Source organism: Amblyomma americanum, chromosome 1 (genome assembly GCF_052857255.1).
Source record: "Amblyomma americanum isolate KBUSLIRL-KWMA chromosome 1, ASM5285725v1, whole genome shotgun sequence".
Classification (NCBI taxonomy): Eukaryota; Metazoa; Arthropoda; class Arachnida; order Ixodida; family Ixodidae; genus Amblyomma; species Amblyomma americanum.
The window spans coordinates 435557813-435574638 of NC_135497.1; positions in this window are offsets into that span (position 1 = coordinate 435557813).

Genomic DNA, 16826 nt, shown 5'->3' on the forward strand with positions numbered 1-16826 from the left:
ATGTATGGAGAATAGAAAGCATATTTTCCATAGTTTTATTGACACATATATCCTTCCAATTCATTTAAGCCTAAAAGAAATATTTCTAAAAATACACTATACATCTTTCAGTCAAAAAGGATACATTTTTCAAAATACGCAACTGAGATTTTCAGTGCATGATTTCGTGCATCATTCACGCAATTCATATTATATCATTCCTGCATAATTTTCACCCAATACAGAAGGACCGGTCTGTGCACAGTGAGTGCACGCAGTGTAATGCATGTATAATCGATGTACCTTAAAACCATTGACAAGTGCAAAAAAAATTGTGTAGTATTTATGTTAACGCGTATTAGCAAACCTATCTCGCGCAAAGCCGTTCACTCGCCATGATGATATATGCGACGCCACTAAATTCAGTTGACATACAGTTGCATATTCGGTTACCATGATGTGCCGACTCTTATGGACCAAACCCGATGACTGCTTCATCAACAACAGCGACTAAATCACTGTTCATGATCCACGGCAGCGAAAGAGCGGTGACTTCCGAGAAATCCAGCGCGGGTAGCGGTTGCCATCGTATCTGTGCGGGTCTCGCTGCACTCTTCGCCGTTTCGAAAGGTCACGAGCACAAACCGAAACATCATCGTAGTTGTCGCATCACCGACATCATTAACGCATAAAGGAACACGACGCCAAAGGGACTGTGACCGGCGCCTTAGAGAAGACGACAGGGCTTTAAATAATGCGCGACTGACGGAGTTCGCGAGACACACGGAAAGGATGTGTGGCGGTTGCAACGGCCGCGCGGTTCAGAAATTCAAAAGAGAGAGAGAGTGTGTGTGTGTTAGAGAGAGAGAGAGAGAGAGAGAGAGAGCGAGAGACCGTTTCTCCTTTCAGAACTTTCTCGCGGTTAGATCTTTTCCTTTACTAGAGACGCTAGCACTAATGCATCCTTCAGTTACGGTCACAACGGAGGGTATACGGAGCAACGGCTTCAGCGGAGGGTTTTAATTTAGGGCTCGCACTTTCCTCCCCCTGCAATAACTCTCTAATAACACTGATCAGATACTGCTGGAACTGGCCCGAAGTTACATTTTCACCGATGTTGGACAGGTATTCAAGTTCAAAACGTGCGAGAATTTCTTGCCTGAGAGGAGCCTTATCCAACGTTGCTCTTCAGTGTACTGCCCGCAGGGAAACGGTGCAATTGAAAGATTCAGCAAGCTGTTCAAAGGCTGCATGCACATGGCCAGGTTGGAGAATCTCCCTTCATGGATTCCTCAGTCGATTATCTGGGCATGCATTGGTCAACGCCGCACGAGACGGCTGGCGTGTCACTAGTACGGCTCCTGTACGATCGCCAACTGAAATCACTACCCAGTATTGCAGGAATGGCCTGCGGAGTACCATACACTCGTACCTTGCAATGTAATAGTGAGAATACAAAAACAAAGCAGTCATACAGTAAAGGGTACACCTAGAGGAGGCGGGGTACGAAAATTCCCACTGCGATTGACAAGGCGTCGCTTTCGTACATGGGTCCATTCAAAATATAGGCCACAGTTTTATCCTACTAGATGAAGGACGGTGTCAGAATACGTCAAAATTATCTTGAGAAACAGCCAAAGGACGATACACAAGAAAGATGTAAGGACGAGCGCTGACTATCAACTGACATTGGTTACTTCTCAAAATGAGCTCGAAGCAACTAGCCTCACTCTGTACTCTTGTACGTGAAAGTTAGTTCGGTTATATATATAAAAAAACAGGTCTCTCACTATACAGTCCGGGGTACTGCTCTTAAAAAGACGATTCAAATGTTCCTGGAGATCGCCGCGAACTCGTACCAGCTAAAGCGACCATCGAGTCATAGTTGCCTAGTTCATGTAGCTGCTGAGCGAAGTAACCAACCTTTTACAGGGGCTAGTTGGTATAGGATTATCTAGTAAAGACGTGTTTGTGCTGCTACGCAGTTCAGAGAACCAAATAAAGGACAGGACGCCTATACACATCATTGTATATGTGTCCCGATATTGTATTTGAGTTGTGCTTAGGTTACGAAAGTTTTGCATTACGTTCATTGTATGTATTTGTCCTCTTCTTCACCAACGTGAGGCAAGTAGTCCAACACCTTTTCAAAGTGACCACACAAGGCAAGCATTGCATCGAAGTGCTAGAGAGCGCCGGCTACGCGACAAACTCCGATATTAACCTGATTGTTCATTTATTCTGTATAATGCGCTTTCAAGTGTTCAAGTTGGAGATGATCTTGCATCCCGCCCCAGTATCCCTTTTATTTGCTCTACGCACTGTCCATCATCAGAATTTCCCTCTCTTCTATTAAACGCAAGCGTTTTGCTGGAAATAAATACTACACACTGAGCTGCTTCTCCGTTCTCTCGGTCCGGATGCGAGGAAACTGTACAAGCACTACGCAGGAAGCCGTTTACATGGTAACATAAATCAGGCTCACAATAGCGGATTTTAACAAAGTGTAACATTGTGTTCGCTTCATAGACTGTGTTCGCGTTTTATTCTGGCCCCGAAGTTACAGCCCGTAAACTACGGAAGGAGCTGCTATGCCGCCCTCAAACACCGTATGTCCTCAGTGCAGCTACGCCCTCTGTTCTCGTCACTGCTAGCTACAGCTCCGTGCTCGACACAGCGTGGAAACACATGCAGTCTTCGGCCACCGACGTTTTACTACACAGCGTTTTTTTTCATTTGTTCTTGAAGAAAAGCAGGCCGCCATGGTGGCTGAGTGGTTATGGTGCTCGGCTGCTGAACCGAAAGACGCAGGTTCGATCCCTGCCGTGGTGGTCGAATTTCGATGGAGACGAAATTCTAGAGGCCCGTGTGCTGTGCGATGTCAGTGCACGTTAAAGAACCCCAGGTGGTCGAAATTTCCGGAGCCCTTCACTACGGCGTCTGTCATAGCCTGAGTTGTTTTGGGACGTTAAACCTATATGAACCATAAACCAAACCTTGAAGACAAGCCTGGAGACGCTCTGCTTCTTTGCTCGCATGTAATAGGCATTTGAAATTACTTTAAAAAAGTCATCCTTACACCATATAAACCAGAAGCACGATTTTGCCGATTTAATTGAGGAGAACGGTCTAAGAAAAATAGCCCCGCTCTCAAGCAAGATTAACAAAAACCATGAGCAGTCGGTTTCCCGTGACGTTGGATATTTGCGTAACTTGCCCAGCGTAGTGGGACTCTGTATACAATTCATATAAATCCCAGCACACTGTGGCATTTTTGGCAACAATTAACGAAAATGCAGACGAAACGCTAAGGTCTCCATGTCCTAATCTTCAGAAAGGTTTTCATACAAAACTGACGAATCTATAAAGGCAACAAATACGCTTATGAAGAAAGGTATCGCCTCTAGAACTTGCGATCCCATAATAATTCATTTCAACATTCTATTGAACCACACCTATGTAGACCTCTGCATAGGCTTCGTCGCCATTTGGAATCTGTCTACCACTGCCTCTGACGGAACACCGTGTTGACAGTCAGCTTCCGTTAATGCTTAGGTCGAGCGAACAGACCCCACTGTGATAACTGTGGCTTAGTCGAAACAGTGCAAAAAAAGTGCAGTACATTTTATTAGAATGCTCACCTTATCCAGAGGAGTGAGTGCTGCGAGCTCGAAATGGAGAATCTGAGAGAATGGCCACTATTGATGACCTGTGTTTTAGATCCTTTAGCCTGCCTTTCGCAGTAGCCCCTCACACATAACTTGTTATTCGCGTATCTAGACGCCATTAGCCTAACTGGCAAACGTCGAAACCTTCTTGTGTTGTGTTGGCCTTGCATTGTGTTCGCCTCGCGCTGAAAGTTTTGTGCAAGGCATTATACTTCTTCACGAACTTTGAAACCTTCTTGGATTCAACTTCGATTCGCAGCCACCGGACTTATATGACCACCTATTTTTGTTCTTTTTTAATTTCTGCCTTTCCTAGAACCAGTCCCATACACACAGTAGCATGTCTACGCTTTTCAAACAGCGGCTAAAACCTTGTTTTTCATTAAATAGCCTCTTCCTCTCTCTCTTTCTTTGTGTGTATAGGACCAGGAGCTTGACCAGCCCGTCAGGCACTATTGCACAGGTCGCATTCCGTTGCAAACGCATATAGAACAGAAAAGCATTAATAATAATACTCACCGCAAGTAAAGCAGTAGGCGGTGAAATTTTGTTCTGAGGGAGATAGGAGCGGTACATTCGCTCAATATACTCTACAGTTACCGCCTTGATGACTGATTTTGGCTTTTTTTTATTTAGCGTCGAAAAGCGACTGAGACTATGAGGCACGCTGTAGTGGAGAGCCGCAGATAATTTCGACCACCAGGGGTTCTTTAACGTGCACTGACATCGTACAGCCCACGGACCACCAACATTTTGCCTCCGTCGAAATTTGACTGCCGCAGCCGGGATCAAATCCGCGTCTTTCGGGTGAGCAACCGAGAACAATAACCACTGAGCCGCCCCGGCGGCTCTGTTCGGATGAGTGCATGCAGACCTCTGATAATAATTTTTAAAAATCTATAGGTATCCTTAAGGTGCCGTAAGAGTGCCATGCAATAGCATTAGATTTCACATTTGTCGCAGCTTCTGTTGCAACTTCTGCGCGTGTTTGCGTCAGTTTTTTTTTTAATTGTCACTCTATCAACCGCCATATTAGGACTCCTAGCTACAGTAGCGTTATCCGCTGTGCTATGACGGTGCCGGCATTTGCATTTTTTTTTAAAAGTAAAAGTTTTTACTACTTTCGTCGGAGCGGCTTCGTCGTCGCCGCGCGTTTGACTTTGAACTTCCTTGCTGCGCCGCTGCCATAGCAACGCAACACGTAACTTCGAAGTGCCGCCGAGCCCAGTCTTCGCCGTCGCTGCGGCGGTGCTCTACAGCCGCGGAGCGGCTGCTGCTTAACCACGTGATACAGCCCAGCAGACGCGGCTTGGCTTCTGTAACGATGAGTGCGTTCCGCACACTGGATAGGCAGCGCGCCCAACCTGCCACCCTGGCAGGTGGCAGTTAAATTATTGGTTGATCGCGAAAGGTTGGCCACCCAGTGAACACTGTGGCCTACTGCTGCAGTGCCGCGTGTCCGCCGCAACGTTTTCAGCGCTAATGAATGCAGCCCACATCCCTCTCACCACCGCCACGTACCTCAAAACGTAGTTAAGGCGTCCACTGACCCAGGGAGCCAGTTATGCGCCTTTCCTTTCCTCAACATTATCAGTCTAGAACGTTGTTAACGCCAACGCCAATGAACAGAATGAACGCCGACAGCTTTCGCTTCGGATGTCGTGGATTGACTGAGCTAATTGACAGCCTAACTTGTTTCTTAATTTTATCACTTTTTCTTTTTTACATTCAGGCACCTAATTTATCTACGTTCATTTCTTTCGAATACTCCTCTTCTGTATCTTAATCCATGTCCGACGTCGAACTTCCATAGATTGGAGTAGATTTGGGGGCAATGTTTTCTCTCTAGGGAGCGCTACGAGCATGACTTTACGGTCAGTGAAGTGGCAAGTCATATATTTTACTTCCTAAAAGTTGCTCTTGTTATGGGAGGCCAAGAATATGCAGGTTTTGAGACTCGAGATGGCATTCTTTGGTGTGGCCAACAGGCCCTTCAGAAAATTAAGTCTTGCAACCTAGCAGGAATCTTAATCAGCGGCTCTGATCAATGCCGTGCGCCATTTTTTGGGCTTGGCTCCCACCGAAGAAGCATTGGCGTAGCACAGTGGTGCCAAAGAGGCGACGCACGAACGCCATAGACAACGCTGTATCTGCAGAATGCCTTTAGTGCGTGTTGAAAGGAATAGCAAATGACAATGCGCAGTGGTCGAGACAATTGAATATGGTCTCGGGGGCGCACTGGCAAACCATATCCCGTAGGCGCCTTCAACCAGCCGACGCCCTGAAGTGCGATTACGTGATATGACATTACTTCCGCCGACGGTTCGCTGCGGTACAGTATGAACGAGCGCTCATCAGGTGGAACAGAACCCCACACAGTTGTCCGTGCTACACGACTGAGAATTGTAGCGACCCGTCCTGAAGCCGAAGGGTTTAGCAACGGCAAAGTAAACTGGGCTGTAACTGTTGTTAGCAAAAAAAGGGGGGGGGGTTCTAGGATATTGGTGCAATACAAGTCAAAATGCAGTGAGAACAACCCGTTCAAATACACAGCTCGGCCAGAATGAGTACATGATGAAAAAACAGCGCAAGGAACGAGATGAAAACACGAAGGAAGAAGACACAGACACGGGCGCTGTGTCTTCTTCCTTCGTGTTTTCGTCTCGTTCCTTGCGCTGTTTTTTCATCATGGATTACCAACTAGCCCGGCATCTTGCACTTCAGAATGAGTACATTAACCAAAAACATAAGGTGCATTTTTCATACCATTCCTAGTGTTTACTACTTGTTCTCGTGGCATCCATGTTAGGTAGCGAATGGGGTACAAGCTCAGTAGATGCTGCTTCTATGTTACTCGTTACTTCCATGAAATCATTGAAACTCTTTACACGCTTGACCTAGTATAAAGAGGTGTATCACGTGCGCGTGATGTGCGCAAGGCTGACCATAAATACGTTGTTTTTCTTTGCAAAGCGGCCACATTTACGACGCTCGGCTGTCACTTTGGCTCCTCAAATTTATCTAGCGGGATTTGCATTCTCTGTAAAGCAGTTTTCAGTGTCATATCGTCAGTAACATCAACGATATTTGTCTATACGGCTCGAGAGAGAGAGAGGGTTTATTGATAGGAAAAGCAGAGAGGTTGGCCTGAAAAATAAATATCTGGCCTGCTACTCTGCTCTGGGGGACGGGAAGAGGAGATAAAAGAAGGTCAAGATGGGGGACGATGATGATGGGAGGAGGCAGATGAAAAACTACTTAAAAAAACAAGGCACTTTCTGACATCACAAACGCGAGACAAGGTCCGTGTCGCTCAAAAAGCGTGAGAGCGCTCGCGTTGTCTTTACAGTTCTAAAACTATCTGGCTAAGCGCCGAGGATCAAATCCTCAGAGAAGAGCGATGTGTCCATAGACTTCAGAGCAGATGAGAGTAAGAGTCTTTCACGTGCATACGCTGGACACGCCACTAAAACATGTTCTATAGTCTCTAGCACGCCACATGTGGTACATTCCGGGGAGTCCGCTTGTCCTATTAAGTGCAAGTATTTGCGCGTGAATGCCACGTTTAAACGTAGTCTACGGATAACGCATGCAATAGGGCGAGGTATTCCGCGAGGAACTGAAAAGGTCATCGTCGGATCTAGCCGTTTTAGGCGGATGTGGCGGGTGTCTGGCAGGGCCCAGTACCTAGCCGACGCCCTCCTCATCAATTCCGAAAGGAGACAAGTTGTGTCCACTATAGAGAACGGTACAGCTGTACGCAGGCCACTGCTGAAGGCGCTCCTTGCTTCAGCGTCGGCGGTCTCATTTCCATCGAGTCCGCAGTGTCCGGGGATCCACTGAAACACTATACGGTGGCCGTTTCCCTGAGGAAATGAGAAGAGACTAATGATATCAAGAGCCAGAGCTTGGTAGGCTGTGTGGCGTAGGAGGCATCCTAAAATGTGTAGCGCAGGTTTACAGTCGGTGAAAATGCACCATTCCTGAGGCGGTTCTCCGCAGATGTGGCGAATCGATTCCCGAAGGCCGACAAGCTCTGCAGCGGTTGAAGTAGACTTGTGTCCCAAAATGAATCTGCGGGTCGTCTGTTGTGCAGGGATTGCGAAAGCCGCTGTTGATGCATTTGGAGACGCAGATCCATCCGTGTAGACGTGCACACATTTGTGGTATTCTGACCAGATGTAGGCAAGTGCGAGTTGCTTCAGTCCGCTAACCGTCATCGCACACTTCTTGATTATGCCAGGGACATGCAGGCAGTCTGAAGGCTGAGCCATTACCCATACGGCTCGAGGTGACGGCACTGACGGCACGGTCGAGTGATCAGGAGTTTTAGTGCGCTGAACATTTAAAGCGCGCATGCATCTTACTCCATCTAGAGCGAATCGATGGCAGCCTCATGAGTTCGATTGCAAAGTATTCGGCGACACTTCGAACAAAGAGACGAAGCTGTGCGAGAACGATTCCTCCGCGCTGTCCTCCATAGATGGCCTTGATTCGCCGTCTCCTATTGAACACCATTGGTCAGCTTTGAAAAACACGATGTTTATTCTGTAGCGGAAGATCTTGCTTAACAGCAGGCCTATTTCGTTCCTTGTTAACCTTCGAGAGGTGTGCAGAGCAGTCGGGACACCTTGGCACCAACTTCTTAGCAGGAGATGGTGACCCTTTTACATGGTCCGCATTTTTGACGTGAGATGAGGTCCAAAATGCTTATCGCATAAGAAGCGAAAGTTTATTATCAACTGTATCGCATCCGCCTTATATTGGGAGGTGCTGGGTTCAATCCTCGGTGTCGCCGGGTACCCACCGGTTTCTTAATGAGTACAAGATTTCGCGCGGCCTGGTGCTCGGCTCTTCTGGGGTGAAATGCTTGGAAAAGTACCTTTGGTCACTTCTCTCTCCCTTGGTGGAAAACCTATCCGCGAAGGACCGAAATCCTGCTGATGCGGTAAAGACCATTGTGGCCCTTTATTTAGAACCCAAGCAGAGACCTTATGGAGCGCCTCCTCTATTTTTACAATGCCTGCCGAATGCGGCCGATCCGACCGTCCAACACCCTCTCCTATCCTCCTTTCCTACTTTCCCCCGTCGGCTAGCCCTGGCGCCTGCTCTACATTTGTGAGGGAGAGTGACCATCTGAGTGGCGCCTGACGACGGAAAACGGACGAAGACAGTTTTTGAAACGTTGCCTCTTTCTTCGTGAGGCGGCGCTCTGCATCCCTCATAGTAATCAGGCTGCCTGTGAGGTAGGCGACCGGTCTCGAGGAGCGCGCGCCGCCGCCGCTACTCGAGCCCGGCCGCGTCAGGAATTGACGCGTCATCGAGCGCGCCGTGCATGGCGCTGCTCATCGTGGAGCCACTGCAGGCGCTGGGTTTAAAAGGGGCCACAGAGAGTGGGGTACAGCAGCGTTAGCTACAAAAGATTGTGGCGACCCTTTCGAATCGTGTATCTATTTTAGTTACAGTGCTGAAACATTCCGGAAGAAGTACTGAAACTTCTTGGCGGAAATGTGAAATCACTGGGCAAAGGCAGTACTAGGTTTGCTATATTGGTTTGTGTTTCAATCATGTTTTGTAACGAATATGAGAGAAGGAAAGAAAAACATGTTAAATGTCGTAAGTCCTCCCGAGAAGGCATTTTTCTAAACTAGCAAGTATCAACAGTTTCAAGCCGTCGCTCTAGTTTTCCCAGGGTAAGCTGTCATCGGTACGACGACATTATGTTTTTCTCTGTTCGTGGCATCTGTCCGCGACAATTGTTTTTAGAAGCGAAACGCGCATTATATTCTCAAATGCATCTCGCCGCAAGTGATGCCAAAACACTTCCTGGCTGCCAGGTTACCGGCTTATCCTCAGTTTTTTTAATTATGCGATGATGAGATTTATTTGTCGTAGTATTCCGCTTAGCAGCGATTGCGTGTTCAACCTACGACCGTGGTGGCGTCATTTTGGTAAACAGTGAATGGAAAGACGCTCGTGTATTGACACTTAAGCACACGTTAATCTGGAGGCCTGCATTATGACATGCCTCGAATACGGCATGCCCCAATTAATCAACCTATCATCGCCTACAATGTTTGAATAAGGTTGTACAGATGTAGTAAAGGCGTGCGTGCCATGGTGCTTCGGCAAATACAACACGCTGCTTCGACGAGAACACGACGCGCTATAGAAATTTTAATAGAGAAGGGCGTTCTTGGCCAGCACCTCGCACTTTGTGTGATACTGTGCGAATTGTGAGGATTGTTGCTATAATAACATACGCACGTCGTTGCTAAATAGTCGCTTATAAATTTTCACGAGAAATAAGATAACATGCAGCAGTAGTGGATGTTTCATGCTTAAAAGGCGCGGTGCTTTCCGAAAAGATGTTTTTTCGTTGCTAATTTGAGCTCGTGTGCAGCGTATGCAGTGGCTCAGGTTTTCGCGTCCGTTGAGGTCAGTGCACTCGTCGGCCATGTAACAAAGCTCCTTAGGCATCAAAACAGGGGTTTGCTCTGTTTTAAAGAGTTCAGTTCTTCACCGTTGCCGCTTCCAAACAGTCGGCTGAATTCCTTGCAGAAATGTCATGGAGATTTGTGGGTCTTCCCCTGAAGCACTGCTAGATTACGATTCACAATGGCAAACGTACTGAACTTCCTACCACGTGGATGTCTTGGTTACTTTCACCACAAACCAGCTATGGACGATGTGCCCTTTCGGGTATCTGCTCTTCTTCCTGCGCTATTAAATAAAATTTCTCGTCGGGTGTAAAAAACATATTGGCGACTTAGGGAGGCAAGAGGTGGGGGGGGAGCTTCGGAAAAACCAGCGCCTCCTCTATTTTTCGAAATAGAGGGCGTGCTGGGAAAAACAGTTAAGGGGTGCGTACGTAGGAAACTCACTTTCGGCGACTCACCGTACGGACGTTCTGCTCGGTGCTGACGGCAACAAACGGCTGAGAAAGCGATACAAAAATGAAAAAGCGCTGGTAGAAGAAGAGGCAAATAAAACAAAAATAATGTCCGCTTCAGCACGTGGTCAGACGCAGTCATCGTAACATCGATGAGTGAGCGTGACCAAAGCGAATTTTCATACCGACCGGTTCCGTAACTGCTCGAGATAAGATACGTGTTCACGTCTTCAGCTTCAAAGCTGGGAAGCTAGCTTTTACCTCGTATTCCTTGCTTCTTTTCCTAAGGTGATACAGTGCAGTCTGCGGGATTCCATTTTTTGGTGCACGATGCGTTACGGCTGTGTGCCATCGTGCAGGTCGAGGACAGACAGCATCGATGCTAATGTCTCGTTTCACGAGATTCCCAGTGACGATGTGCTGCGTGCGCGATGGCTGTAAGTGATTGGACGCAAGGACTGGCCACCCAACTACGCGCCGTCTCACTCCACCGTCTGCAGCAAGCATTTTCTACCTGAGGACTTCAGAGAGGGCTGCAAGAGGCGCACACTGAGAAAAGCGTCGGTTCCGAGTATTCTCACCTCATGTGCCCCGCAAATGCCAGCAGCGAGCTCGCCTGGAAGCTGCAGTTATATTCCAGCCAACCGTCTCTCAGAGGCGGGACACGAACTCGACGAGAACGGCGTAGCAGTCAAAAAGCCTCGCAAGAAAGAGCTCCAAACCACTTGCGATGAGCTCTCTGTTGATGCTGCGGGAGGCACGTTTGGTGGTCCTGTTCCTTACATCACCGGTGACCATATGGATGTAACCAGCTCTGTCGCTTTTCAGTACCATCCTTGCACAACATCTCACAGGATTTTACGTCGATGGCTGAAGGAGCGTCTACAGAGCCAGGAACACTCAACGCTGTGACCGTAGTTACACCTTGCGCAGAAATGACCAGTTCGGCAGATGTATCTCGGCAACACAACCATGCACCCCCGAGCCCGTTTGTCGTGGGATAATCTTCTGCGAACACGCTTTTGAAACCTACCACTTCTCTCATCCCTGCATCCTACCCGCAAGCGATGTATACTGCAACAAACGCGCTTTCACTGCCTGGCAGTGGTCGGAGGGACGCCAACAGAGTGTCCGTGCGCCGAAACGTAACACCGTTACTGAAAAGTAGTTACAGCTGTCAGATGGACCCCATCAAAACAAGTTTCAGAATCGTGGTGGAACGCAGGAAATGGAAACGTAAAGAAAGAGCCCTTCTACAAAAGATAAACACCCTTACGCAAACGATGGTACGTTACAAGGAAGAGGTGCGTAAGTTGAAAGAAGATTCTCGAGTGAGCGCATACTTGAGAATTGTAGAAGCTTCCATGGAAAACGATCTGCAAGCGTCATTTATGCACGATCAAGTGAAGAACTACGGAAGAAAACGGCCGTCATGGTCGGAAGCGACGATCAGATATTCGACCATCCTCCGCAGCCTCTCTGCAAAGGCATACGAATACCCGCGGTCAGAATGCCTCCTTCGTTTGCCTTGCCGGAGCACTTTGCAAAAGTACCTTGGATTCACAGCCGGACAAGTCGGTTTCAGTACTGTCGTAAGCTGCAGGCTGGAGGCAGAATTGCTGACCCTAACTGCTCCTCAGGCAAGAGCATGCAGCTTAATAGTTGATGAAATGCGAATCAAGGAACGGCTGCTGTATCATAAACAGCGTGCCGCTTTTTTGGGAGAAGTCGACATGAGCCCAGAATTACAGCACTTGATGGGCACCGAAAATGATGAACTTGCCAACAGTTTGCTGTTTTTTGCTCTGTGGTCTTAGCGCACGCTTTAAGATTCCTGTCGCCTATTTCTTCACGAAAGTTAGCACCGGAGTCCAGCTTGCTGAGACCATGACGTACGTCATCAAGAAAACTGAAGAAATTGGTTTTGAGATCGTGCGCTTGGTGACAGACAACCATAAAAGCAATGTCGCTGCAATGGGCATCCTCTGCAAAGGGGCTGCCACGGCCATTGCTCCACACCCTTTGGACGAGTCCAGGCGCATTTTCCTTGCATTCGACCAGAGCCACATCATAAAGATTGTAAGGTCGCCGTTCCTGGCAAAGGATATGGGGGGCAACAAACAGATTACAGCGACACCGCTGAAGAAGCTCTACAAAATGCAGCGAGGCTCAACAGTGAAGCCGGTGAGGTTCCTCACGCATCGCCACTTGTATCCGTCCGACATCGAGAAGATGAGCGTAAAGACTGCTGTACAGATTTTTTCCCCTCCGGTTACAGCAGCCCTGGAATACATGGAAAGTCAGGCCGGACACACATGCGATGCGGAGTTCGTGTTAGTGGGCCCAACGGTCGAATTCATGCTGGTAATGCGCCGGTGGTTTGTCCTCATGGATGTTAGCAATACAACGGAACACATTCACAAGAACTACCCGGACAGCCGACAGTTCACCGACGCCGAGGACCCGAGACTAGAATGGCTCGAGCACGAGTTCATTTCTTACCTGTCGAGGCTGAAAGAAGAAAGCAGCCAAGAGAGCTACCTCAGCAATGAGACACACCACGCACTCTTGCTCACCACCAAATCGAAGGTGGAGTGCATACGTTTTTTATTGAAGGACAAGGGCTCACTCGGAAGTTTTCCAGTGATCCAATTGAGGCATTATGCGGATTTTTGCGAAGGTCCGGTGGTTGCAACGACACTATGGATGTGGCCAGTGTAATATCAGGACTGGAAAAGATGCTAAAAACAGGCATCGTGTCTTCCTCGATGTCAAGCAATGTGAACTGCTATACATCATTCTGCATTGTCACTGCCATTTCTGCTAAAGTGACCCCCAACAATTGTTCGACAAAAGCTTTTTTCCCCACTGCCGCCGAGGAAAAACTATAGCAACTGTGCATATCTCCAAGTCATCGCCTTCCGGATCCAGAGTTAGCCAGCATCTCGATGATTGGCGGATACATCGTTCGAGTTATAACAGAAAACTGGAGCTGCGAACGCTGCATTCAACTTGTACAAAAGCCAGTCTGAGACTCGCCGATCGACTGCCTCATCAATTACCAAGATCGTGGAGGGCTGAAATACCCTACAAAGGAACTTGTTTCTGTGTTGATGGCGCTTAAGGCCTTTGTGGACGTTGTGCTGCAACACAGAAAGGCCATTACCAAGCCACTCAGAATGAGCGTCGAACACGCCGTTAAAGTTTTGATGAAGGCTCCTGTGCTGGTTTGTGACAACGAAGGCCTTGCTCACAGAAGAATGTTTTTAGATCTTTTGTGCACGAAGTTTATTAGGCCCCTCCTTAGCAACCATGCCCTTGATAATACGGACCAGAAGTCTGCCGCCAAATAATACGCGAAAAAGCCACTCTCACGCAAAGTGCTCAAACTGTGACTATATGTGATGTTGAGGGTGCATGGATGTTGGTAAAGGTGGCATCACTTTTATTGATGAGTCCGGCCAGCCATATATAAAGGAGCTAGATGATGGAGCTAGCCCAGTACAGAGAGATAGCTGCGACTCTATCCGGGCGTTACGTGAGTTTTGTTTCGTTCGCTATTGCGATTCGCTCGCGTACGAGGTGCTTCGTCCTGCTCCCGTGTACGAAAGTGGTGGTCCTAGACTGAAAATTTCCTTTGACTGTAAATGAAAGTTAATAGACAGAAATTCTGTAAGTGTAAATGGCTGTAGATGCAAAGAGTTGTAATTTATATAGCATCAGACACATGCAAAGTCTTGTATGTGTTATTACTGTATATAGTTGTAAATATATGTAAATAAACGTACGTAAACACCACCTTCTTTTATAGATTCTATGCCGTGATTTCTTCAGCTCCACATAGATAAGCTTAAAAACTCCCAGACTTCACGCAAAACTGAAAGCAGCAGACGTAAGGCACATAATTAAATGGTGCCATTTTACTGCTGCTACGATGACAACAGTTTGTCAGCTTCGCGGACCACATCATTTACCCGCACAAAACAATTTTCTTTAACAATGCGGCCACGAAACGAAGTAAAGTAGCAGCTTGCAACGCTTTATTCGTCTGCAAGGAACAGCAAAATCCAGGGGGGGGGGGGCACTTTGTTGACCGAAAGTGCGGTGAGGCGAAAACCTTTTGCGCGGTGTTGCTGCTTGTGTCGCTGATGTGTGGTGGAGATGTTGATTAAAGAGTGCGCAATTGTTTATGAATTCCCTAATATCTTTACTTGAATGTAACGTAATCAGCTGGGTGAATCCCAAGTGAAATTGGCCGACGGCCGACCATCGGTAAGCAATTGGACAGCGCTCGGCAGCCGGTATCCTCGGCCAACAAATGGCGGCCCCAAGCCGGGCCGTGGTTGGCTGCCAATTGCGCTGGTTAATAGTTGGCCAAAAACGTTCAGCCAACGACCGCCAAATGATAGGGAATTAGTCGGTACCCAATGCTCGGGCAACCAAACGGGGACCACCGTAGGGCCATGGTTGGCTACCCACATGCTTGGCCAGTGTTCATCCAGCCACAAGACGCACGCAGTAGCCGCGCGGAAAATGCGGACGATCGAGAAGCTCGATCGACGTTTCATATTATCCCAAACATTTTTATTTTTACATATACAGTGTGCGCGCATGACTAGTGATCGAGCCTAATTTATCAATTGGTGAAATGTATATTTATAAGCAATATGCAGGTGCAATGCGGCGGCATCTATATTTTTTAATGCTGAGCATTTAATTAATTGTTGGACGAGTGCAGTACTTTGCATCGAGAGATAGAAAAAAAGTTCCGTGATTCTAATAATAAACGAAACCGAAACTCAAAAGTTTCGGAAGTTTCGGTTTCGGTATTTGATTGAAACTGGCAAGTAATTTTTTTTCATGTGGACGCAGTGAAGTAATGTAAATTTCGACTTCAATAATTTTAGAGCAAAGAATAAAATAACACCTTTTTTTTTTTGTTCCTTACGAACATATTTCGGACACCACATTTACGAAAGTGCGGTGTCACTCACAATGACTGAATCTGCGGCGTGATACTCTTACCGCGTTTTTTCAACTCCGATGCTCTATAGTTCCGTATTACGCTGGAGCGGCGTAGCTGGCATAGTCCTTCAATTGTTTAAATTGTTCCTTCAGTCCAGTGTCTTGGCCTTTCACTATGACAACAGTGCCACCTGATCTATACGTCGGAAGGTAAGACCTCGATCATCATGGAGCGGTTCTTGAGGGCAAAACGTCGCCGAGAGCTTTATCTGGCGAAGACGGGCAGCGTGCGGTGTTTGCAGCAAGTCGCAGAAGACGCAGAGGCGGTAGCATGCTCTGAGACATTGCCCCATTTGCAATCCGACAATCCATCACGTTTAGCAGGCGTTGGAAACGATAGATTTGCGCCGCTGGAAGACAGCTTAGGGCAAGCATATGCAGCAGTGAATACTTTTGAATCCTCTGTCATGGCAGCTGAGGCACAGTGTTCAAGTGCAGATCAAGCTGAGTCAGATGGAAGTGACTTGCACAGTCAAAACGCTGGTCCCGTGAAGCCTGATGAACATGACTTGGTTGATGTTCCCGACAATGCCAAGTGTCCAGAGGGGATAAGGAGCCAGTTGAGGGCTTGGGCTGTGAAGCATCATATAAAGAGAGCGGCAGTTAATTCACTGCTTGACATTCTTAGGCCGCAGTTCACTGATCTTCCTAAGACACAGTCTGCTCTAGTGTCCACACGACAAAGCGTACCACTTGAACAACTCGGCAGTGGTGAGTACGTTCATTTTGGCCTTCAGAGCGGCTTATTGCGTGCATTAGACATGTGGAATTCGGCTCCAAGTAATGTTCTCTCAATATCAGTCAACATTGATGGCCTGCCTCTGTTTAAGAGCAGTTGTACACAAGTATGGCCCATACTTGTGCAGGTTCACCACCCTCGCAGCAAGCAATCTGATATTATTTTTCCTGTGGGGATCTTTTTCGGCACATCGAAACCGACTTGTCTGGATGAGTACCTCAAAGCATTCATTGAAGAAATGGGCGCTCTGCTGTCAAATGGTATTCTACACAAACCATAGCTTATAAGGTGGTACTAAGAGCCATTCTTTGTGATGCACCAGCGAAGGCCTTTGTGAAAGCAACAAAATTAGTTTCTGGCTACTATGGATGTGACAAGTGCTGCACTAAGGGTCTCTATCTTGGGCGCATTACTTACCAGAGCATGGACAGCCCACTGCGCACCGATCAGTCATTTGCTGATCAAACTCAGGCGGAGCATCACAAAGGCATTTCTCCATTGACATCAATTGCTATCCCGATGG